Here is a 24,652-nt window from a genome sequence, read left to right on the forward strand (position 1 = left end):
TCTTTTTCCTCCATACCTCTCTGTCATATCATCATTCACCAAATCACCACTCACCAGCTTTCTTTTCATATCATCTCTCATACAACTAAACTAACTAACTATGTTGGCTCAGCGATCCAAAGAGTATCTTGGCCTCCAAAACGAGAGCATGCCACCTGTCCCGATCCTGCGCAACTTCCATACATCATCTCTCATACAGTCCATCCAAATTTTCCTTGGTTTTCCTTTCCTCTTTTATCCGTCCACATTCATTCCTAATACCTTTCGCGTCACATTGCTTTCATCCCTCCCATTCCCATCTTAAATAATGACTACGCTTTTAGAAACCATTATATAATTCTTACTTATTAATTTAGGCCTACAACAGAATCGAATTATGATGATTTGTTTATCTTAATCTAATACCAGTGTTATTTAGGTACCAATTCTTATTTGAAAAGCATCGCACTCCTACTCCTTCGTTTTATCATTTGCAAAAAACGTGAAACCAATACATCAAAAACCACATCAAAAGTTTATTGGAAATCTGTCCTCCAAAACACAATCGGTAAACACACGGTGCATCAGAACGATGCACGCGAGTTAGAAATGCACATGTATAGTAATAGCAAGTAGGTTCCGTAGCGTTGGTAGGTGCGCAAGGTCGCCCGGCGCCTCATTGGTCAGCGGTGGGCACACAGTATGGACATGGTGCGAAAATTATAGCGTTTAGAGATAGAAATGCATAGTAGGTTTTACGGGCTGTTAGTAAACGCACAAGGTTAGCAGGCGCATTGGTCAGAGGTGGGTATCACAGTATGGACATGTCGCGAAAATCATCAAAACTATTAAGACTCAAACGTGAAGGCGCGCGAGGTTACCCAGTTCTTCTTTGTTCAATGAGGGCAATGAGGCTAGAGTCTGTGCGGAAAAAGAAGATCCATGAAATGTAGTAGCCCATACATTCTACGACTCTTCTCTTTCCGCACAGACTCTAACAATTAAGATCGTGCAGAATTTGAATGATTTTATGGCAAATCATTGTAACGTGCTTGTGTGATGTAATCATAAGCGATGGTGCTCATCATTGTCGCTTAGTTTTGGTACGGCGATTGGATATACATTTCTCGGCCGACACGTACTACGTATGATGTGTTCGAAAGGTTTTTAAATTGAAAAGTTTGTTGTTTAGATTAATTTAAGCATATAATATATATCAAGTCTAAGAAAAGAAAACCCAAATATTGACGAAAAAACTATATCTAGACCGGGTATTACAAAACTAAAATAGATTTGCGATGAAAATAAACTGAAAATATATATTACTTAAAGTGCAATTTAATGCTGAATGCATTAGAAGCCCCAAGGAAAATTGCAAGTGACTCGTTCATCGAACGAGCGAGCGAAGCGAACGAAGTTCTTACATTCAACTTTGAACACGCGGCTGGCTAGCGGCACGTCCCGGCATTTCGATGTTTTTAAGCTGAACTGTCAGAAGATAGTTTGATACTCAATGACTAAAGTAAATTTGTTCTAATTTAAATGAAATTGGGTAAACATGTAGTCGAGGGCATTATATTTTAGTCATTAAATTATGAGCAGGCTCGATCAAGAGGTTATTGAGCTAGAAAATCTTAGAAGGCCAAAAAGCTGTTTGTGAGGGGGCTTGCTATTCTGGTCATTTTATTTGCAAGAAAGTATGGTCGAGTTTGGTATCAAATGAAAGTGCTCGGCTTACACTTTTATAATATCGTTTTTAAATATACCATTTTGAAACTATTAGCAAGATAAAAATAAACATAATTTAGGTATTTGACATTTGACAGGAAATATTTCGGCTTACCACGGATACAGTTTATTTTAATCTATATGGTGACTTAAATCCTCCTGTGAACGGTGACTCCTTAGAAGTCGGTTTATTTTTCTTAAAAATTATTTTCTACTATTTTACGTCGCACTATACGAGTAAGTAGGTGCAACAAAATCGCTCTATATAATTTTTGCCTAACCGCGAGTTCTCAGTTCGGGGCGAACTACTAGTTTAAATTACTTAAAGTAAAGACCTAGGATAAAGTTTGTTCCTCCCTTCTTTAATACATCAAAAAAATATGATTTTTAAAGATAATCTAGGCATGTCCTCCCTAGTCTGCCAACGGCAGCCGCGTGTCATTCGAGACGCGGCCATTGCAAGGCGAACCGCCCGCGGCGGGAAAACTGACTTCGGCGCCGGCGATTTCGACGCCGGACCGCGTCCGAGCGGACTATCGCATGGCTGTCACGTTCCAGCATCCTTTGATCTTCGACTACGCACGATTTCAACGGATCGGTGGTCACATGGTACACTGTTGGGTCTGAGTCGAACGCTTGTTTCTTTGTTGTTTGATTGTTATTCAATGCGTTGAATCGTTGATGCTTTGTCCTAACTGCGCGAAAATGGCTGTGCTATGCGTTGTGTGACAATACGAATATATCTAAAACAGCACTGTTATATATGTATAATATGTATACTTATTTCCAGCGAGTATGTTATTGCGAAAATCACTATTAATTAATATTTGGATATTTTAGATCTGCTAATGACGATTTACTCATTTAATTAGGAATATTTAGGACAAGACAAGAGGCACTTGTCTTAGTTAAGTTGCGCGTATTTGTGTTTGCATATCGCACCGTTTCTTCAGAAACTCTAGAGAAGATATTTGCAATTTCCTGTTTTTCCTGGAAACGGGACATATTTACTTGGATGATCATGAAAATTAGGTAGGCTGAATACTTAAGACTTTAAGTAGAGTAGAGTAACGTAGAGTAAGAGCTATAAGTAGAGAAAAAATACCCACACTTGCATAGAAGTTACCAAGCATAAGGCTTAATTTTCCCTGAAGCTGACCGTACCAGCGCAAGTTAATTTTCACGAAGCTCTAGCTACGCATCGGCTTCGTACTTAAAACTAAGTACCTACATATATTCATACTGTGTAGGTACGATAGCGTGTGCACTGTGCAGGCTATTTGGAGCGCGGGAATAGAGTATGGACAGAGGAAACTTGGACGTTTCGTAGCCGTCTGCCGTGCGACCGCTAGTGCTTCGGAACAGAAATAGAATCACTATTTGGAGGAGGTTTCCTGCAAGTGTCATTTAAAATTGTAACCCCAATTTTGGAAAATATTAGATGAGAAGTTATATAACATCACGAAAAGACACAAGCACCATTCTGATTCAAGATGATTGATGATATGATGATTTTAAGTTGTTACTTTCTTTAATAAAGACGATGATTGAAATGTTTAGATCAGGGCTTTTGCGAGACGGTCGTAATGATACATAATATAAAGTTAGTCGCAGCATAGAATGGAAGCTACTTTTGATGATCTAGTAATGATGAATGTAAATAGATTTTATAACAAATACATAATATTACCGAACCGTTAATAAGACTAATCATTGGTAAATCAATTTCTCGAAGACATAGGGCTTACAAATGAATAAAGTACAGTCGACGTCAAAGATATGTTTAGACTTTTGCACCCTACTCCTTTGGAATAAGGCGAAAAATGTAAACATATCTTTGACGTCGACTGTACATATAAAAACAAAACAATAACGCCGACGATCTCTTATCGTAGCTGAGTCGAGTCGGAGCATTTATATAAGCCATAAAAGTCATTAAAACGTCATCGCAACGACATCGAACTCGCTACTGCAGCCGGCATACCAGGACCAGCCGCGGATGTCATTATACATTCCCTTAATCATACAATTTTTACCGCGCTTTATAGTAGCGGGAATTATAAGTGCCATCGCATTCTCGGCCTTGATGACGCCACCAGAATAAAATGAACCCTCTCCGTACGGCAATCTGACTCCTCCTCGGTTCTTAAAGCGCTGGTGAGTGGTAAAAGACGTGCGACATGCATTTGATATGATCTGAAAAGAAATAAAAATTAAAAAAATTACCTTTGGCAGAACATGTTGAAGGAGAGCGCCAGCTTTTCTTTTGGCGGCCATGTTTCTGTAGTATTTGGTCGTATGCACAGCACTTTGTCTTTGGTTTCAATTAGTATTCTGTTGTTTTAGCTCGTTGACCACATCTCAGTGTTAGATGTACGGATATTCTAAAAAGAGAAACCGTATGGTTTGTATAAGGCTTCGATTGCATTTATCCCTCTGTATGTTAAGTCATTCGTCTAGACTAGATACTACGCTTGGAAAAAAAGTTGCTAATTATGTACCTACATAAGTATTATATATTTTTAAATTTTTACGATATTTTTTCAATTGACCAGTGGCAGGTAAGTATCTGTGCAAAAATTACGCGAAATACTTTCAAGGACAGTCCTAGTCATTAAATTACGAGAAGAAAATTGGCCAGGAATTTTAAAGTGTCATAATCTTGTGCCTATTTATATTTCATTAGGAATATCGACCCATTGACGTTTCCTAAACCATACTATATAATTTATCTAAAAATTTTTGTTTAAAACAAAAACGCGCTCCAGAAAAGCTGTCAGGGGGAGCTCAAGCAACACTCAGTTGCGTAAGGTCAGGAGCGAGCATTCGTTTGAAACGTGCATTTTGTTTTCGAGAAGAGGCTACTTTTTGTCGAGGGTGCATTGCCCACTGGCTCCCCTGTTTGCGCAATACTTTTCAATGAACCTCTCGTATTGTTTGCTTCCCGCACTATGTTACGGACTTTTTTCTATCTCTGTACCTATAGAATAGAAACAGGATGATAGTTTGAATAGGTTTGATGCCCTAAAGATGTCCCTTTGTCAGTATAAATACTAGTTTTACCAGTTTTAAGTTTTCAATGTGAAGTTTACTAGAATGTGAGAACGCTCTTGGCCTATTTACCTATTCAAGTGACTGCTGGCCTACGGAGACTGGTCGAGTGATCGTTGTGTTTGTGAAATCGTTTTGTGCTGAATTTTCTATTAGTACCTATGTCCTATATGTAAAGGCATTTTATTTTTTACATAAACACTACTAAAAAGCTTAAAGCTATTTCGACCCTTTCTCTTTTTACTTCTTCAAAAAAATATCTAAAAAGTAAAAATATTGAAAAACAGTTTTTCCGTAAAAAATATAGCACTGCATATAAAATCAAAGAGAGCCAGTGACAATGCATGGCTGCCAGTTTCGGTTTTCAATAGATACAGCGTGAATATCGGGTTTTGCCAATTTTCTTTCAAAATTTCTCTAGTGTCCATTTTTAAAGAATGTTTAAATGGTGGCAAAGCGAATTGTATGCGTGACCATTTCCTACTGCAGTATAAAGAATAAATGCCTATGTTAAAAAAAACAAATACAGCAAACTTAACCAAGGTTGGTCATTACCAACAAATCCTGAAAAATTTGGTTACCCAACTCTAGGAAGGAAGTTAATATCCCTCGAGAAAATAAACAACAGCAAGTGCCTACTGCATGTGCGGTCAGTGCACCACCGACGCAGTTTTCTTGCAGCGATAACGACAAGGCCGCAGTAATGGCTTTCGGCACGGTGCCTGCCGCTGTTTTATAACCGGCCAGCTCCTATAAAACTCTAGAAATTATTAATGAAGTTACTATTTGAAAAAACTATGAATGTGAAGCCAAATGTGTCAAATTCAATCTGATTTACGCGCATTTGGCTAGGTTTCTTCTAAGTTAGTTCTTTAGTAATAGGTAATAGGAAGAATTATATAGATACACCCCAACATGTAAGACTGAATGCAAGCTAATGTACCGCAACATAAATAAATAAGAATAATTTACAATCTGCATGAATTAAAACCTATAAGTTCAATATGGTTTAAATTAGTTTAACATTCATATCTAATCTTCATGATTGAACTCCAACATTTTCTATGCCCTTGCCTTGGTCCTCATGATTAAGCCCGCGCGGCTCTCCGCCCGTTTTATATCCCACCACAGAGGGTGTCTCATTATCCCGCAACAACCCCTTGGTTACTACCCTCGAGGTTACTTTTATTTTACGATTGACACGTGGAAACTAGAGCTTCGATCCCTATTTTTTCTCCGTTAACCTAATCATAGGACATACAGAGTTAACCAATACGTAACGTAACAAAAACTAGGTCAGGTGAATCGCAATAAAAGTGCATATTAAAATCAAATCTAGTTACTAGAGCAACAGGCGCTAGGTACGTTGTTATCAGCGAACTAAGGACCGTGAACGATGTGATTAGTTCGACGCGCGCCTGCACTCCAAAATTACTTTCAAACTTCGCTGCACACGGTGTACTAACTTTTGCACACTCTGCATGCCTGGTACAGATAGGTAAACAATATCAGCATTATCTATGTATTCGCCTACTTATTATATAAATAGTTAACAGAAAACTGACGGAAACCATATAACGATATAATAACATAAAGTCTGCCTTGAATTTACTAGTTTCCAAAGAGCGGCAGACCTTCAACTAAGGCGAAAAGGAAAATCAAACGAGAAAACTCGGAAAATAACTGAAATATTCCAAATCGCTTGATACACGAGCAGCCTAGCCATCAACAGGCTAATAAATTCACAATAACAATGCCTTTTCTGAGTTGTCGAGTAACAAAGGAAACTTAGCGACACGACAGCCGCATCGATGGGCTAATTGCGATTTTTTTACTGTCGCCACGTACTAACACCAAGGCCCACTTACTCATCGCGAGTTCCTATGTCCATTCCTGACAGCCTTATGCAAACCTGTACTTGAGCAAAAACTAGAATGTCAAGATGATAAACTTCGCGCGCGCTGTCCGTCTAATTACAACTTTTTTTTCCACGCGCAAATAATTCCGGTCAAAATGCAACGGAAGCACTGTCAGTGACAAACCTTTATAGTTCACAAAAATGTCTGTTTAGCGTTTAGTATGAATATTTCGGTGTAAGCAGATCGAGTTTCGGCAAGTTGTCAAGAAGAGCGACGCGCGGCTACCCAGCCCGAAGTCTGGTCGCGAACTGGCGGTGCGGTGCGTTCGGCGCGGCGGCCGGCCAGTCCGGCCCGCCTCCACACCCCCCAACCCATACCGAAATGCATCAATGACACTTGAAACACACACACATTCTGAGCCCAATGTGGGCACAATCGATTGGGAAAAAATGTATCGCTTGCAGATAATATTGTGCCTACCTACCGTGCCCCGGTTAGGCTGTTCACGCTGATTCTGCTGCAGCTAATGCGACTTTAGCGTCCTAAGCGATCAAATTCAGCGAACACCGGTCACTATAATCAACAACTTGTTTACAACCTAATATCGCTTCGTATTTTTAACAGATTCGTACATACACCTTAGAAATGCATTCAAATTCTTTTTACAAAATAACAAACGAAAATCGTACAGGTACGAGACTAACTAGGTTACCTAACTATCCTTAAGTAGGTATAAAATTAGGACTTAACTTGCTCAACCCTGTATATGACTCAGCTACACTAAACTGTATTCCAGAAATAGTTAAGCTTAGTTCACATTCTAACTCTAGTTCAAGTTAAGAGGGTCCATATACACATGCCTACTAAGTCAGTATAAACATAAAGACAGTAGCTATAGCTACAGTTATACCTGCTCCATATACTCGTATACCAGGGATACATAGTTATAAAGAGGCAGATAATGATGTAATTACAGACACACACACGTTAAACAGGCTACTGTGGGATGATTCAGTACACATATACATGCGATGATATAATATTGTACGCTTATATGTAAGCGTGACTCAGTGGACCGAAATTGTGTTCATGTAATAATTAAAGCCTGATTAACACACTACATATAATTAAATACTAAGTACACAGAGCTATTTGCGTTCAAATTACAGTTTAACGTAAGTTTTTAGTATAACGAAGAAGTTTACTAATTTTAACTCAACTTTATACCCGTAGTGATCGATTTTAACTTCATAGTTTTGAAGTAAGAAAACAAACTAAGTAAAATGTAAAAAAATATCTGTCCTGTATCAAAATACCTAACCTACAGGCCTATTGTTTGTGCTTACGAATAAATCTATTCTATTCTATTCGGATTTCGAGATAATCACAAGATCTTGAGACGATTTAGAGATCAACTAGATCTACATTAGATATCGACTAGATGTGACTTGGATATCTAAGTTATAACTTGTCGAAATCGTTCAAGAGGACCTCCAGAATCGCGGAAACGTCAAATTTGACATATCTATCTTACAAATATCTTTAAATTATCCGTATCGTAACTTGTTGAAGTCTAGTAGAAATCTAATTCATTTTCCGAATCGAGCCGCTAGTAACCTAATGCTTAATCATAACAAATAAAGATGTAGTGCATAATTATTTTCCATCGTATTTCCACGGAAACATACGAACGTAACTTGCTATTCCAGTCAGTCTCGGTACAAAAGGACTGAGGTTGGGTGAAGTAGCATGACAAATATGAACGTTTCCGAGAAAATACGATGGAAAACAATTATGCGCTACATCTGTAAAAGAGTTCATTCCTATTTCTATATAGAAATAGGGACTATATAGCCCCTATCACACATAACTGCCGTAACAACCATTTGAACACCAGTTTAAATTTCGAATTTGTTGCCCGAATGGCTGTTACGGGGCTTAGCCAAGATGTTAATCGTTGATATAAAACGCAAATCGAAACTTAAAAATAATGTATGGATTTCCACACAATCAAAAATTTCGAATTTCATAAGACAGAAACGTCTTATTTCTCTATGAGCTTGCTCACACATTAAATCTGTCGGAGCACGACTGATACATTATCAAGTTATAACAATGCGCGTACAACAATGCATGTAAAAGCTGATTTATTTCTCGATGGTTTTAGTAACAAGTAACCGTCAAAAATATTTTTATTTTACTTTTATTGCCGACTGTACTTTCTCTCCTTTGCATGTCTATCAAGTACTTCCCGAGACCTTTCAAATGAGCCTACACTCAATGTGTTTATATTTTTCCATCGAAGAGTTCCTTTGGCCAATACCTTCCGACTACATCATAAGATCAGCTCCATGTTAGCATACTATGGCATTGTCATCGGAAATAAAGAAGTATGCGAAATTTCAGTTACAGATTTGAAGCACCATATAGGAACAAAGAGATATAGGTGTATACGCAGTGAAGTTAAATAAAAGTGTGTAAAAATTATACGGTAAAATAAACTTGGAAACCTCTGTAGGCCTAGCACAGGAGAGCCGCGACAGTATTTCGCCCGCGAGATGGATGGTATGCTAGCACAGCTGGCTTTGGTATTTCTCTATAGGAATACCTGGAAAACATAATCAACGGGGAGCCGCGATCCTGCGTGCTCGGCAAGATGTCGCCGTGTTTGCTCTCGCGGCACAAACTACCCTATACCATATATATATATATATATACTATACCTAATTACCTATATATTATATGTGTTGTGAGTTTATGTTGCTGGCACTTGTGGAAGGTAGAATCATTACTAATTCGATTAATTAAAAAAGATTGAAGGAGTTCCCTCAATTCCTTATCGATCTCATCATCAGAACTGGATTTGACAAAAATGAGATTAACTTTTCGATCGAATCAAATTTTTCAAATCGTCTCACACGTGACAGAGTTCTGAGGTAACAAACATAATGAAACGGGTGAATTACCTCCTCTTTTTTATCGCTTTACCCGTTTAAAAGCTACGGTGCCACAGACAGACACACACACATATAGTGGTAAACTTATAACAACCCTCGTTTTGCGTTGGGGGTTAAAAAACAAAACTTGAATATGGCTTTATGTGTTTTCTTTCAGTAAATTACCAAAAGCGTGACATTTCACAAATTGGCCGAATCAACAAAACAGCTTGTATGTAACATCAACACCTATAACTTGACATTAAAATAGGTACATAGCTAACATATTACTAGATCAGGTGTACCTACTCAGCCCCGGCCTAATCTGCGGACACCTTACTGGGAACACGTAAGGGCTAATTTGGCTTTGGCTCAGTAACTAATATTGAGGCTAGTATAGATTTAGGTGTTCCAGATTGGATTATTGTATTGCAATTATGTATTATGTATAATAATGTTGCAGTAGAAGGGACTTTGAGTAAGGTTATCTCATTGCAAGTATACAGAATCTATAAATATGTATAAATTAATTGTATGTATAAATTATATAAATACCAATTCACGCTCAAAAGCATGAAACAACTTATAAATGCGATCATTTCATGTAGGCAAAGAGAATTCTCTTTGATGTAGGTATATGGTATATCATTATATTAAAGTAAGCATTGAAAGTTTATGAATATTTTTTGTATGTAGGGACAATTTCTAGATTAAATATGTACATAAATCGTAGTTGTTAGTAGTTAGTGGCAACTTCATCGGTTCATGTATTGAATAATATTAATATCAGTAAGTATTATTGTATCGTTTGTGCCCAAATAAACATTAAAACATAAATATGCTTAATATATTGAAATGTGTAAGTTGCAGGGCTAACAAATACAAAAACAATCAAATATAACATATAAACTTATACTAGAAAAATATTAGATGCTTTTCATGCGAGTTTTGAATGTCTAGTTATCGTAGATCGTAAAATGTTTAAATTTTAAAGTTCTGGGTCTACGCCGTAGAGGCCCGTAGCTCGTAGCATTTCCCCAAAAATTTCGTAGCACACACGAGGTCTGCCTTGGCCAGTCCTAGTAATTCTCAGCGGTGGTGCTGTATTGTATATGACGCAGCCATTTGTATAGCCAGCCATATTAGGGTTGTCTATTGTTTGTCCGAAAATTATATAAAATAATACTCATATGCCCGAATTTTATTTGCCCGAATTTAATTTGCCCGAATTGTTTGTTTACCATAAAAATAATGTGACATACTCTTTGTTTACCCGATTATTAGATTCCAGAACGTACGAGTGCCATACGTGTTGTTGTCCATATTATTAATTGTAATAATATTATTTAATAGAATATTTAAACCTCACCTAACCCACTTTTCCAGTAGTATTTCTTTTCTGTAAGGGTCGCAGTTCAAACCTAACCTAACCCATTTTTCTAGTAGCATTTGGTTTCTGTAAGGGTCGCAATTCAAACCTAACCTAACCTACTTTTCTAGTAGCATTTATTTTCTGTGTGGGGTGCAGTTCAAACCTAACCTAACCCACTTTTCCAGTAGTATTTCTTTTCTGTAAGGGTCGCAGTTCAAACCTAACCTAACCCATTTTTCTGATAGCATTTCTTTTCTGTAAGGGTCGCAGTTTAAACCTAACCTAACCTACTTTTCTAGTAGCATTTATTTTATGTGTGGGGTGCAGTTCAAACCTAACCTAACCCACTTTTCCAATAGCATTTCTTTTCTGTAAGGGTCGCAGTTCTAACCTAACCTAACCCATTTTTCTAGTAGCATTTGGTTTCTGTAAGGGTCGCAGTTCAAACCTAACCTAACCCACTTTTCCAGTAGCATTACTTTTCTGTAAGGGTCGCAGTTCAAACCTAACCTAACCCATTTTTCTAGTAGCATTTGGTTTCTGTAAAAAAATTATATTATGGCTAGTGATAATTATGGCTTACAATGATGATGACAAATGATATTATTTAAATTGATTTTATGGGAAACAAAGTTTCTGGCACGTGACTAATATAGTAAACAATAAGTATTGCATATGTAATTATGGGAAACAATATAATGGCTGTTGACTATTATGGCAAATGAAATTATGGCAAATGAAATTCTGGCAAGTGGGTGTATACCATTGAGTTCAACGTTTAACCAGATGGCTGACTCTGCAGGTCGCATTTCTCAACCGAATATCGTGAAATTTTGTGAGTAGGTTCAGTAAGTAGTTAGAATGTTTCAGTCGTTTCATTGTTTGGAAAATATTAAAAAAGTGGTGGATAAAAGCATAAAGGACTTAAACGCTAGTAGGGTCTATGGCACTTAAGACTATTGTGAGTTCGTTGTGATAATGATTCATTGACAAAGTATTTTTTGTTTTTACATTTTTTAAACTTATCGCAAGGTCAAACTCACAGAGCCACTAGTGTAGTGTGCTCACGGTTTTATTTAGGTTTTCAAGCATAATTATGTCGTAATTTAAAAGGGTCCTATAAAAAAAACATGCTGTCATTCGAATCCGGAAGTTTTGAGTTTCCACTTTTCAGGGAATACCAAAAGAAGACAAGGCTTTCTAAAAAAAACATTGCCCTACAAACAGGGGTACCAGGGTGACATAACCGTTGTGGCAGTTAATTAGCACCGGAGGGTGCGGCGAGACAGGCGCGGGCGCGGGCGCGGGCGCGGTAGCGGGCGCGGGCGCGGCGTTTAGAGGAAATTGTCGTTTTTATACGGCTTCCACCCGCCTCCCGGAGCGTTCCCGCTGAGGACCGTGAATTCTCACCATATCCATGGTATAATAATATACTCCGCCTGGTACTCCATTCCCGTCTTTTCTAGGTCACCTAACTGACACGGGCTTACGTCATCATGCGACAGCGCTATATAATAATATGAGATAGCGCTATATATAGCGGCCATGTTGTTGTGACGTAGCCCCGTGTCACTCTGGGAATGGAAGACCATGTTTTATTAGACTATGACCATATCCTCACTTTAATGACAAACTGCCCGATTCGAACTTTAACATACGTCAATTAATAGATCTAGAAACGATATGGATTAGATGTGTCAGTGTCAAAAGTGACGTTTTTGTTTGAAGAAACGTCACATTTGACACTGACATATCGTTTCTAGATCTATTAACTGACGTATCTTAAAGTTCGAATCGGGCCGAAAGAAGCGTGTGCTTGACGCTTAGCGGGCACGGTGGGAAATGTTACGAGTATGCGTGCTGGATGGTTCAGATTCACAGGCACATTTGTGTCCTAGGATACACAACGTGACAGGAAGCTGAGTGAGGACCTTTTGGCACAAATATTTACGTTCTAAATGAATTTTAGTTTTATGTTATTTTGTACTACTTAATAAATATTTCTTTCCCATCACGGAACAATGGTGTTCCGGAGCTTTGGGAGGCGTGCGCGGAGCCGAAGCCAACACGTAGAGCCCCTTTTGACACTTTAATGAAATGTAAGGGGTACACCGAGCGGATGCTGCGCTTGCCCGTGTCATGGGACCACTTAATAAATATTTCTTATTCTTATTCAGGGCGTTGGATTTGCTGTGTAGTTACTGTAATTAGCAAAGAGGGTTAAGGTTTATTTTTAAACCCTCATGCAAAAAGAGGGGTGTATCTAAAGCCGTTTAACCGATGTGTGTGTGTGTGTGTGTGTGTGTGTGTGTGTGTGCTTTTGAAAGCAAGTTTTTTAGTGCTGATTCTTAGATGTATTATCAAAATATGTTCATACTATACGTTCGATTGCAGGGAGGTTTTTTTTAATTTATATGAAGGCATGTCCAATCCAACAGTGTTGTTAACAGAAAATATCTTTAAGAATCTGTATGCATGTGCAAATTACTTGAACTTGGTTAAATGGTCATTTGACATCAATATGGTGGTTTCTTTGGAGCTGCCAACTTAACTTATAACCAAATGCCCATTGCCCATTGCCAGCCAGCAGCGCATTGATCAAGTTGGAAAAAACAGGGAGTGCTTACTTAGGTGTGTCTCCATTGAGGAAAGTTTTCGACGTTATATTGTAAACACCACAGGCACAGTATAATAAAGAGTACTAACGTACAGTATGGACACTCCCTGCCTCCCGTTGAAAGTGCCGCCCACCCGCTCTCGGTTACCTCTCAGTTACCGGCTGGCAAGGACGCGACGACGCGGTGCGCAGAGCGGAGGCCACGTAAAATATTCAAATATTAAACAAATATTTACAAAACCTATCAGAACACACTGAAAACAACACAATATCTATATGAACGAAAAATCATGTTTTCAACTTACGTAATATTTTGGTGGCCTGAATTTCCTTACAAAAATTTTGTTACTTCGTTTATACTGATTCAAAATAGGAAACTATTGTATAAATCGAGCTTAGATACCCACCTTACAACATAATACGATTCTTATTTCTTCCTAATTCGCGCAATGAGTTTTGAGTCATTGAGGTCATCGAACTTGACAACAAAATGGCGGAAACCCTAGCACGTCTTATCTCACTCACACAAGCATGGTACGCGTTCACCTACACGAGCTTAGACTATGTGCGTAGGAACGCGTTTGTTTCATACATTTGATCGCCAGTGTCCGAGGTGTGCCACAGGGTACATTGTACTGTAAAGTGTTGATAACTGATTTAAACTTTCACGATTATTAAACATTATCAAACTGCACAACGCATTATGAAACTGATAAACAAGACCAAGTGCGGGTAGTTCGAAAAACTCGCGCGGCTAGAAGATGTTGATGTCAACTTGAGCCAGTCTTCTCCGAGACCACGGGGACAACGCCGTCCTCGAAACGTCGGAGGTAAATCTTAAAACTTAAATACGCGATTAAGTCCCGTTGTGCAGTTTGATAATGTTGATAACTATTAGTAACACTTTATTTCTCTTTTACACATTTGTTTTACTTTAAGATGATAGTTGTTTATAGAACTAGAAAGTCTTATAGACTAATAGAAAACTGTCTTAATTCAACTTTTCAAATATTTTGGGTTAAATCCACTGGTGAGATACGACATTTTTAGTGTCGAACTTTTTCGCTCAACCTCATTCGTGACAAACTACCATAAGCGAAAGTTTATTATTACATTTATTACAAATACAAATACGTTAATCGTATATAATGTATTTGTAATAAATGCATAATATAAGTAATCCCAGTCAGCACAGGAACAACCCTGACACCACCCGCTCTCTCGAGCCACCGAAATGAAGTACAGTTGCCATCTTCAAGCACATGTCGGGAATAAGCCAGGAATTAATATTGCAACAACAATCAAGCAATATCGCTGACTCGGGGGCCGGTACATAAAGGGAGCCTCTGCCCATTGTGTACACATATATAACATTTGGTCAAGATCCGGCCCACTTTCTGTGCTGATCGTAATACAGCCTGCGCCTTAAATAAATATACCTCCTTTCGTTTAGACTTGATTAATATAAGCAGATTTTTACTGCGTGAAAAGGGGTTAGAGTAATGCAGGTTTATGTAATTTTTAGGGTTCCGTACCCAAAGGGTAAAAACGGGACCCTATTACTAAGACTCCGCTGCACGCTGTCCGTCCGTCTGTCCGTCTGTCTGTCACCAGGCTGTAACTCATGAACCGTGATAGGTAGACAGTTGAAATTTTATATTTAAGTGGGGCTCCCATACAACAAACGTGATTTTTTGCCGTTTTTTGCATAATGGTACCCTCGAGCTCGAGTTTTTAATGTTTTACGAACCGACCGATGTCATCTTTTAATCCATAACCCTGCTTTTCGTACACCACGAAGATATAAAGTTGTTTCCGTAAAATCCCCGAATATCAAGAAGTCACCGGCGGGAGACAAAGCTCGCTATTACCATAACGTCAGAGCGTCATTTTTAATTGAGTCGCCGACCCCCCCTCTAATAAACAGGCAAACCCATCGCTTTAACATTGTATCTAAGTATCGGGGCATCAGATATAGCGCTCGTTCCGGCATAATGCGACCGCCGCCGGCCTCGTAACCGTCTAGCGCAGCTAAAACCGGGCGATTCGGTTTTATACACACCCCCTATAAAAGCAAAAGGACCGGGCATGGTCCCGGGATAAGTGGGGGGCCTGTATCTTTATATCAACCCCCCTGGACCCCCACTAGGGCATTATGACCGGGGGGTTCTTTGGACAGCTAAAAGAAATATCCGGTTGCCTTACCCGGCAGTAGCGGGCAGGCGGTAATTCCTCTTCCAGTATTACTTTGCTTATTTACGGAGAGTTTATCGCGCATCGCACCTCCTGCCGGCGTTAGTGCCTCCGGTACACACATGCTCATATATAAGTATAACTGAAAAATTGAAAACGCGGAGGAAAAGATAATGAACGAACTAAATTGTATACCTGGATATGTACATATACGGTAGTCAAATTAAATTTTCAGTTACCCATTCGTTTGTAATACAATGATCAAATCGTGAAATCACAAGCTGTCTGGAATATATTAACTAGAGCCGAAGTAATCGTTACAAAGTATCTAATATATACAATAACAATGGAATTGAATTCAAGGAGGAGTTCAAGAAGGCTTTTCGGATAACAAAAAGGAATCATTGACAATAAAAACACTTAAAATGTAAACACATAAAAAACACTACTATACAGTATACCTACATAAATGGAATACCCAAATTTTTCACACCAGCAGTTGAAATATTAGGACTATGCTGCAAAAACCTGTAAGTATTTTTTTATTTTTGAGATTAAATTTTTATGAAGGTATTTATACTAGTAGTTCGCCCCGAACTGATAACGCGTGGTTTGCCAAAAATGTTTTACCTTATCTAGTATAACCGCAACATACTGCTCGCCCAACTCTAAGTTGGTCAAAGGCGCCTAGCCTTTCAAAGATAGCATTTGGGTCATCCGTTGCCGTGGCCGGGTGGTCTAGTGGTCAAGACGTTAGCTGTGTAAGCTGAAGACGCGGGTTCGATTCCCGCCTCGGCCACCAGTGGACTTGGGTTCCGTACGCAAAGGGTAAAAACGGGACCCTATTACTAAGACTCCGCTGTCCGTCTGTATTTCCGTTGCCGCTCTAACAACAAATACTAAAAACAAAATAAAATTAATATTTCAGTGGGGCTCCCATACAACAAACGTGATTTTTTTGCCGAGTTTTGCGTAATGGTACGGAACTCTTCGTGCGCGAGTCCGACTCGCACTTGGACGCTTTTTCTTTAGTGTCTGATATCTATTTCATGTTTATAAATTAAACAAGGCCTAGCGAAAAATATTTCTCAGAAAAATAAGCTTAGAAAAATCAAACGTAACGCAACAAATTATTTTCATCTCTTCAGCCCTTTTTTTCAGTGGACAGAGAACACGGCTCCTTGTTTCGCCGAGCATGGAGCCCCGGGCGCGGCAACAAAACAACCGCCTTTCTCTTCGCTTGTCCATTTGTTGTGCTTCTTGTCGAAAAAAATATATTTAAAAGGTACCTAAGACCGTTAGTTAAATTTAGAAGAGTAATTTAAATAACAAAAAGAAAATAACTGATTGTCTTCCTAATTAATCAGATTCGAGGAAATCTGTGAATTTTTGTAGCTACGTAGGTAGAATACGGTCCTATTTATAAATTCGTTTTATTACATAAGTAAGTATTATTGCTTATCTAACTCCTACATCTGCATGAGACCAATCTTAGTAAAGCTCTCGTTTCCTAGGATAGAGGTGCTGTCATATAGCGGTCGTCTCCATACAAAATACTACGACATCCATAATTAGCCGTATTATTTTGTATGGAGACGGCCGCTACATGACGGCACCGCTATCCTAGGAAAACCGAGCTTAAGTACTAACGGTTAAAAAACAGTCTTCGTTAGTTATTATATTAGACTTATTTCATTAGCCGAATTAAAAATTAATAGGTATAGTTACACGTGGTATTCATAAACAGACTTTGTTATGTTACCATACTATGAGGAGTATGAGGGGTGAATATACATACAGGTCATATTGAACAACTTTTACTGTTGAACAAACCCCGAAATCGCGAAAATAATCTGCTGTTCTGTATATAAAACATTGACATTCATATATAATTCGCCGAAATATAGGTATGAGATTTGCGTTTTCGGGGCTAGTCCAATAGTTAAAAGTTATTCAGTATTACCTACATATTCACCCGTCAGAGTATGGTCAGACTTAAGACTGTATACATAAGGTGACTTGAATTCCAGTTAGACCTAGTTACCAAATGTCCTCGCCCGACTGTTATGGTGTAGTTAGACCCACTGACTGTACCATTAATATCGCTTCACGATATGCAATTACGACTGCATCGCAATGACCACTCACTCATTACGAATAACGTGCGACTTGGCATTTCCTCCGGCTGAATGCAAAAAACACTGCGTTAGCCTCCTCGAGAATTATGCGCGCCTGGTATCAATGGTGAAAATACTCCTGGTACTGCATTTCACTGAATTTACTAGAGAAAATGGGAAAGTTGAAAATCAATAAAATGCATGGTTTTCTTAAGAGTAGTGTCAAAGAAAAGACATCAACGTGTCGCCGTGAAACTTACAAAAGTTGGATATGAATTTTAATCGGACTTAAAAAGTGACTTCATATATTTAGAACAAAAAAACCGGACAAGTGCGAGTCGGACTTGCCCACCGAGGGTTCCGTACTTTTTAGTATTTGTTGTTAAAGCGGCAACAGAAATACATCATCCGTGAAAATTTCAACTGTCTAGCTATCACGGTTCGTGAGATACACGGCTCGATTCGGGAAATGAATTAGAGATTCACTAGATATGAAATAGTAAAGATATGTGACGTTCCACGGCAAAAGGTACCTTATGGCGGCTGGCGCCGCGATTCGGGATATGAATTCGAGATTCACTAGATATGAAATAGTAAAGCTATAATATCTTTACTATATCGTATCTAGTTATTCTCTAATTTATTTTCCGAATCGCACCGACAGCCTGGTGACAGACGGACGGACGGACAGCGGAGTCTTAGTAATAGGGTCCCGTTTTACCCTTTGGGTACGGAACGCTAAAAAACAATAGTCGTAATTCAATAATCTTAGTTATGCGTTTGCTGTAAAGCAAATCAGGAGTTTTAAAATTTGAGCAATAATGATTTATATTTGACTTTTTTTAACTGATTCTTGTGAAAAACTGAAGTTTAAAGTACAGTAATGCTTTTCTTTGCTTAAAGATTTCCTATAATAATATATTTATTATAAATTGTTAAAAACTATACCTTTGTTGCGTGACCATTCCCGTCATTCTAATATTGTTTCCAAAATAATAACTATAACGTTCTTTACATAGGAAATATTACAGCGCTTTTAATTAGTCCCTCAGCAGAGTTTCGTGGTAACGCTCACACAAACTTCTTTATTGAGGCAAAGCCTCAAAATCCAAACACCCTCCGATCCGCCAAGAGAGCAGAAAATTTCAAAGATATTGCCAACATCGTAATCGGGCCGTGCCAACTTGAATTTTGGGGTTTTCCCCGCTAAAGTTTGGCTCAAAGACGTCCTCAAAGCCCGCAGTGGGTGGGCTTGGGTACCAGGGTGGCAGGGCTGGGTGGCTGGTTTCGGAGTATCAAAGTTTGCCCCCTCCTGGCGACGGCTATTCGTACCAGGAGTGTAGGCGGGCCGAGAGGCTCCGTTACTTTGTTTTGTTCGCCTTTTGCCGCGTGACAGAGGCACTTAAGGGACGTGCAGAAGCCCGCCGCTATGGCTAGGCTAGCTATGTAGTCTGGCGCAGGTACACAGCACACAGCGCATTGGAAACCTTAGTCAATTTAGTAAATGGCCTGGTATTATAACATACGGGTAGTCTCTATCATAACTTTATTCAATAATAATTGTGTCGTGTTTGCAGCAAAATAAGTATATGTACATTATATTGTTTTTGAGTTATAATCTTCACCTTCACAAATGTAACCATTGTAAGTTACTATTTTTATGTGTTTATTATGCATAAATATTGAAAAACGCATCACAAAAGTTGCAGTAGATCCAATATAATAACAGTATGTATTTTACAAGTTAAGCAGTAACTTGAAAAGTTAACTGAAGCTTTATAGATATTACAAAGCTAAATTCGCGTTACTTCATCACTCGATTAGAACGAAAAACGAGATGCAAAGAAAACTTGTGAAGCAGTATCGAACACATCTCAAATAGATACCGTAATATATGCACTGAGCCAACGAGTAGTAAAACTGCAAACTTTTTCAGCGTTTAAAAATAGTCTAATATCCGAAGATTAAAATCAGCGTGCTACTCGTACTTATGAAAACCGACTAATATCCTCAGTATAAACTTTTTGATACCAAAAAGTACATGTTATACTTGAGAATCAAAGTTAACTTTAGGTGCATGAAATAGATTGCTGGGCGTAAAGGATGACGCACGTTAGACCGGGCTGTGTCCGGGCTGGAGCTTCCGGCGCTTACTTTTCTATGACATAACTGGTGATCACGTGATGCTTTCCATAGACAACGATGCGCCGGAAGCTCCGGCCCGGACACGGCCCGGTCTAACGTGAGTCATTTTTAATGCCCGCAAAAGACACTGTCTACACAGTGCATCTAAATGGTAACAGTTACAAGCCTCTAAGGCTACGTGTTTGCTTGTTTCCATCAACCATCAAGCAGGGCACAAAGTCAAGCAAGGGGTAAAAAACGGTTAAGGTGCAGGGGGCAATATCGACTGCGGGATAATTTCAACTAATCGAAATATCTTCCATGTTTTACATTATTAACTAGACTCACACAGAACACATATATTTTTCGCTATCTGGACTTATATGGCACTCTAATTGATAATGTAAAACATGGAAGATATTTCGATGAGTTCAAATTACCCCGCAGTCAACACTAGATAGTACAAACAGCACCACCCTTAACTTACCCTTACCTGTCTATCCACTGCACCCTTAACTTACCCTTACCTGTCTATCCACTGCACCCTTAACTTACCCTTACCTGTCTATCCACTGCACCCTTAACTGTCGATCGGTGGACTTTATGCCTTTTATAATAAGAATAGAATAGAATAGAATAGAATAGATTTATTCGTAAGCACAAACAATCGGAACAGTACATAGTATAAAAGAAAACACAAAATAAGATTAAAGTGCCACGAAATGGCCCCATCTCAGCATGTTGCTGGTGGCTTCCAGCGCTGATCTTCCGATGAGACCATCAAGTGAGAAGAATCACGGAAGGTAACAGACAAGAAGAAAAAAAGACAGAAATAACATACAGTAAACAGTTAGTTAAATAAGAAAAAAGTTACACAGCAAGAAGATACAACATAACGACTATTTACAATTAAGATTAATTAATACAAAAACAAGCATCGTGCTCTAAATCGCTGTATCGATCCGGTCCGACCATATCTTGGCTGAGCATTACAGCTGTATATACTACTAGCGCCAACGGTGGCTACACTAACTAAAAAGCAATGTCAGACCAAACCAATATCGAGCGTTCATGAAATCTACGTTAAAAAATCTTGTAAGATTAGCTTATTAGCAAAACAGCATTGTAGGATGACGAATTTACGAAAATGTACGAAATACTAACATAACAGCACTCTACTAAGTATGGCGTAAAGGAATGATGAACCCTTGTCAGGCCAAAGGAACAAAACATGCACTTGAGGTAAGCATAAGTAAAATAAGGTTTACGAACTGTCAGTTAACAGTGTGATCGATGGTACATATGAGATTAACAGCCAGTCAGCATCAAAGCGTTGTTTCATCCGCTACTATCGATTCCGACTGTACATCCCTACGTGAAAATCGTCCATGGGCAGACACTGTTGGTGTTGGGCCTTTTGCTCGCGCCGGTTCCCAACGATACAAGTATTAAAGTATCGTAAGTATCTAATATGGTTGCAAAACTATTATATTGCGCCATAAGTGTGTTAATTAGGTGTATTTTGTTTTGTGTCTGCACGTGATTAAGTGAAAGGCCTTTCACCTCTATGAAACATGAAATGACAATTTAAATATTAAACTATGTACTCACTTAATTTACCTACTAGATTTTGCATGAAAACTGTATTGAAATTAATTTCGCCATAAATCATTAGTTATTGATCCGAATTTATCGTGATTTCGGAATTGACACTTTTTGAATTATTTTACAACTATACTAGCGACTCGCCCCGGCTTCGCACTGGGTAACAAATGATACACCTAAACCTTCCTCGAGAAACACTCTATTGAAAGGTGAAAACCACATGAGAATCCGTTCAGTAGTTTTTGAGTTATCGCGAACATACAAACACACAAACAGACAGACGCGGCGGGCGACTCTGTTTTATACGGTGTAGTGATTTGGTAATCAAGTTACTATTTTATGAACAAAAAATTTTCTTAAGTGAGGGTTGCAATATTAGTGGATTATAAAGATGCCAAAGTTAAGAAGAAGTAAACAAATAGATAAATATAAAACGCCTTATGATTATGATATGACAATGATTCCAAGTTTTGTACGTTAATATTTTAATGTTAAGTATATGCTGCAAATGTTAAATGGATAAAATTAAATTGTTTTAATACCTAAAGCAAAAGTTAAGAAGATATAAAATAATACCAGTACCGCAAAATACAAAATAGTACCGCAATCCTCGCATAAAGCCAAACTTTTATATTTATACATAACAAAGAAACAAAGCGGCCCGACACAAAGATCACAACCTGAAAAGGGAATATATAGGTCCCCAACTCGTGGGAAATACCTCAAAGGGTCTGTCCGGACCCAAAAAAGTATATAACCCGGGTCGTAGGTACCAGGGGTCCATATACGGCGAGGCGTCTTGCGGGAAATGTTAAGAAGGGTCCGGGAGGGACAGGAAAAGGGGCCGGAAGGTGGGTGGTGGGGTGGGGAAAAAATTCAGTCGAGAGGACCGTACCCTTGGCGCGACCCGGCGCCGTCTGCGCGCGTAATTAGTGATGCGGCCGTGGGATGGGACCATGTCGATACGGATTTGTTCACGATACCATTTTCATTTTAACCGAATTTGTTCACGTATTGTCGGGGACTGACTGCGGTTCCTTCGTTATTGTCTAGTATTTTAATTTTTAGTACACTTTCAGGTCAACTCGGTTTTACTATAATGAGTTATAGTAGTCATAAATTGGTTTGTATTATCACACATCGACAGAGAGCTACAATTATGTGCAAACATTAAATGTACATAATTTCTGAAAAGATTCTACTATACTGGGTGATTTTGGGGTCGTGATCCTGAATGTCAAAAATGTGTTAAGATGGTCATAATAAACAAATTTCCTCATGGGACTAACCACAAAATCGCGAAAATAAATCTAATGTACACACTTGAGTCCCTAGACGGCCCGAAGTAGACGAAACGCATGGGCCCAGGAGTATTTTTTTTTCACGATTTCATATCGGTCCCATGGAAAACCTTGTTCAGTATGACGATCTTACCTGATACGTTTTTGATATTTGGGATCACGACCCCAAAATCATCAAGTATATCGAACTCAGCATTTACTTGTAATTTCTTATATGTATTCAGTTAATTAATTAGACAGTTAGACAATTAATTTTCTTAACATATTAGATATTATATCTAACTCTAAATTATTGTGAAATCAACTGGCATTCTATTTATATTTTAGGTCAAATGGTTTTCTTTTTAACCTCAACTTTAACTACTGTACTATCATAACGCACTGTGTCATTGAGTGTGAAATTTCAACCAAATGTTATAGCTAAAATATACATAGACCTTAATATCGATATCACTCGATAGAACTATCGACTCCAGACATCCCTCGCAGATTATGACAAGATACAGGGCACGGGGGCCGCTAACGACGAGGCGACGTCAAAAGAACGTACATTAACGTTATTATAACTTTTTCTAGCCCTACACGCCACGTCCCTCGGCACCACACGTAGTTTTTAGAATACTAGGACAGTGGAAAGAAAAGGATCGCGGACGATGCGCCTTTCACGTGGGGCTTTGGGAAAATAACGAGAAGATGCGAGTGGTACACAAGCAAACTTAAGAATTCGATATAGAATGACATCATTTAGAAACAAGATATTGTACGCCAACACTAGCTGATTGTGACGCACTTTATGTAACATAATAATAATAGGTATTTTATAATACTCACTTTGCAAGCTTTGGTACCATAAAAGATACGCAGTTATAATATTAATGAAGAGCAACACACATAATTATAACGTGTCATTTAAAACTTATAACCAAAATTACGTCTGAAAACTGATTTCTCTTCGATAAATATAATGTGTTATAAATTCTCTATATTTATATGGTAGGTATCATTAAAGTTAAAAGTTAATTGTTCGAGCATAAAATTATACACCCGGTATCATTATCTTATTTGAATACAACCATCTACTTCCAAATTAGATTTCATTTTAGGTATTTTGTTGGTTTCGATTTGTACGAAAAATTTTCTGCCCTGTTTATTCTTGACGAAACGCTCCACCTTCATGACTTGTACCAACCGTAACGCGCATAATGTATAATTTCAGGATTTAACTTACCAAATCTGGGATATCGTGGTTTGTGCTTACCTGAAATATACATAAAATATGTTAGTATATTATTGAATGGATATTTAAGCTTACATATTTTAATTTTACGTCTCACCAAGTCTTTATATGTTTACCTATATTAAGGATAACTGCCATAAATTACTAAATAGGTTCCTAATCAATCACATTATAGTGCAAAACATACAAGTATTTTGTACAAAACTATGCTAGATGTAGAATTTCTTTTCAATTCGCTTATCAGAATGAAACGTTCATATTTCTCGAGGTATATATCCAAGCCCTCTCGCGCATGAGAGGAGGCCTGTGCCCAGCAGTGGGACGTACATAGGCTGAAATGATGATGATGATGATATTCATATGTAAACGAAAGGTAGAAAAGAAAACTTCAGAAAATTTTAATTCAAACACTTGATGAGATTATCTTTCAAAAGCGGGGCTTTAAATAAGACTTGCCGGAACGCTCCGGTATCGCTTAGTAAGCACGTTAATTTGCAGTATAATGCCGCCCATCCTCCCTAATACCGGTTAGT

The 24,652-nt window shown here is 38.4% G+C and overlaps 1 protein-coding gene and 1 non-coding gene across 5 annotated transcripts in view; one reads left to right on the forward strand and one right to left on the reverse strand.

Annotated features, from left to right (window-relative positions):
* Window positions 1-24,652, reverse strand: part of LOC134800532 (nucleolar protein 4) — a 157,801-nt gene that overhangs the window by 26,770 nt on the left and 106,379 nt on the right. The gene's annotated exons all lie outside the window — the stretch shown is intronic.
* On the forward strand, window positions 16,463-16,534 carry Trnat-ugu (transfer RNA threonine (anticodon UGU)). Its single transcript has one exon. It is a non-coding gene; the product is annotated as a tRNA-Thr (tRNA).

The sequence above is a fragment of the Cydia splendana genome, chromosome 20 (genome assembly GCF_910591565.1).
Source record: "Cydia splendana chromosome 20, ilCydSple1.2, whole genome shotgun sequence".
Classification (NCBI taxonomy): Eukaryota; Metazoa; Arthropoda; class Insecta; order Lepidoptera; family Tortricidae; genus Cydia; species Cydia splendana.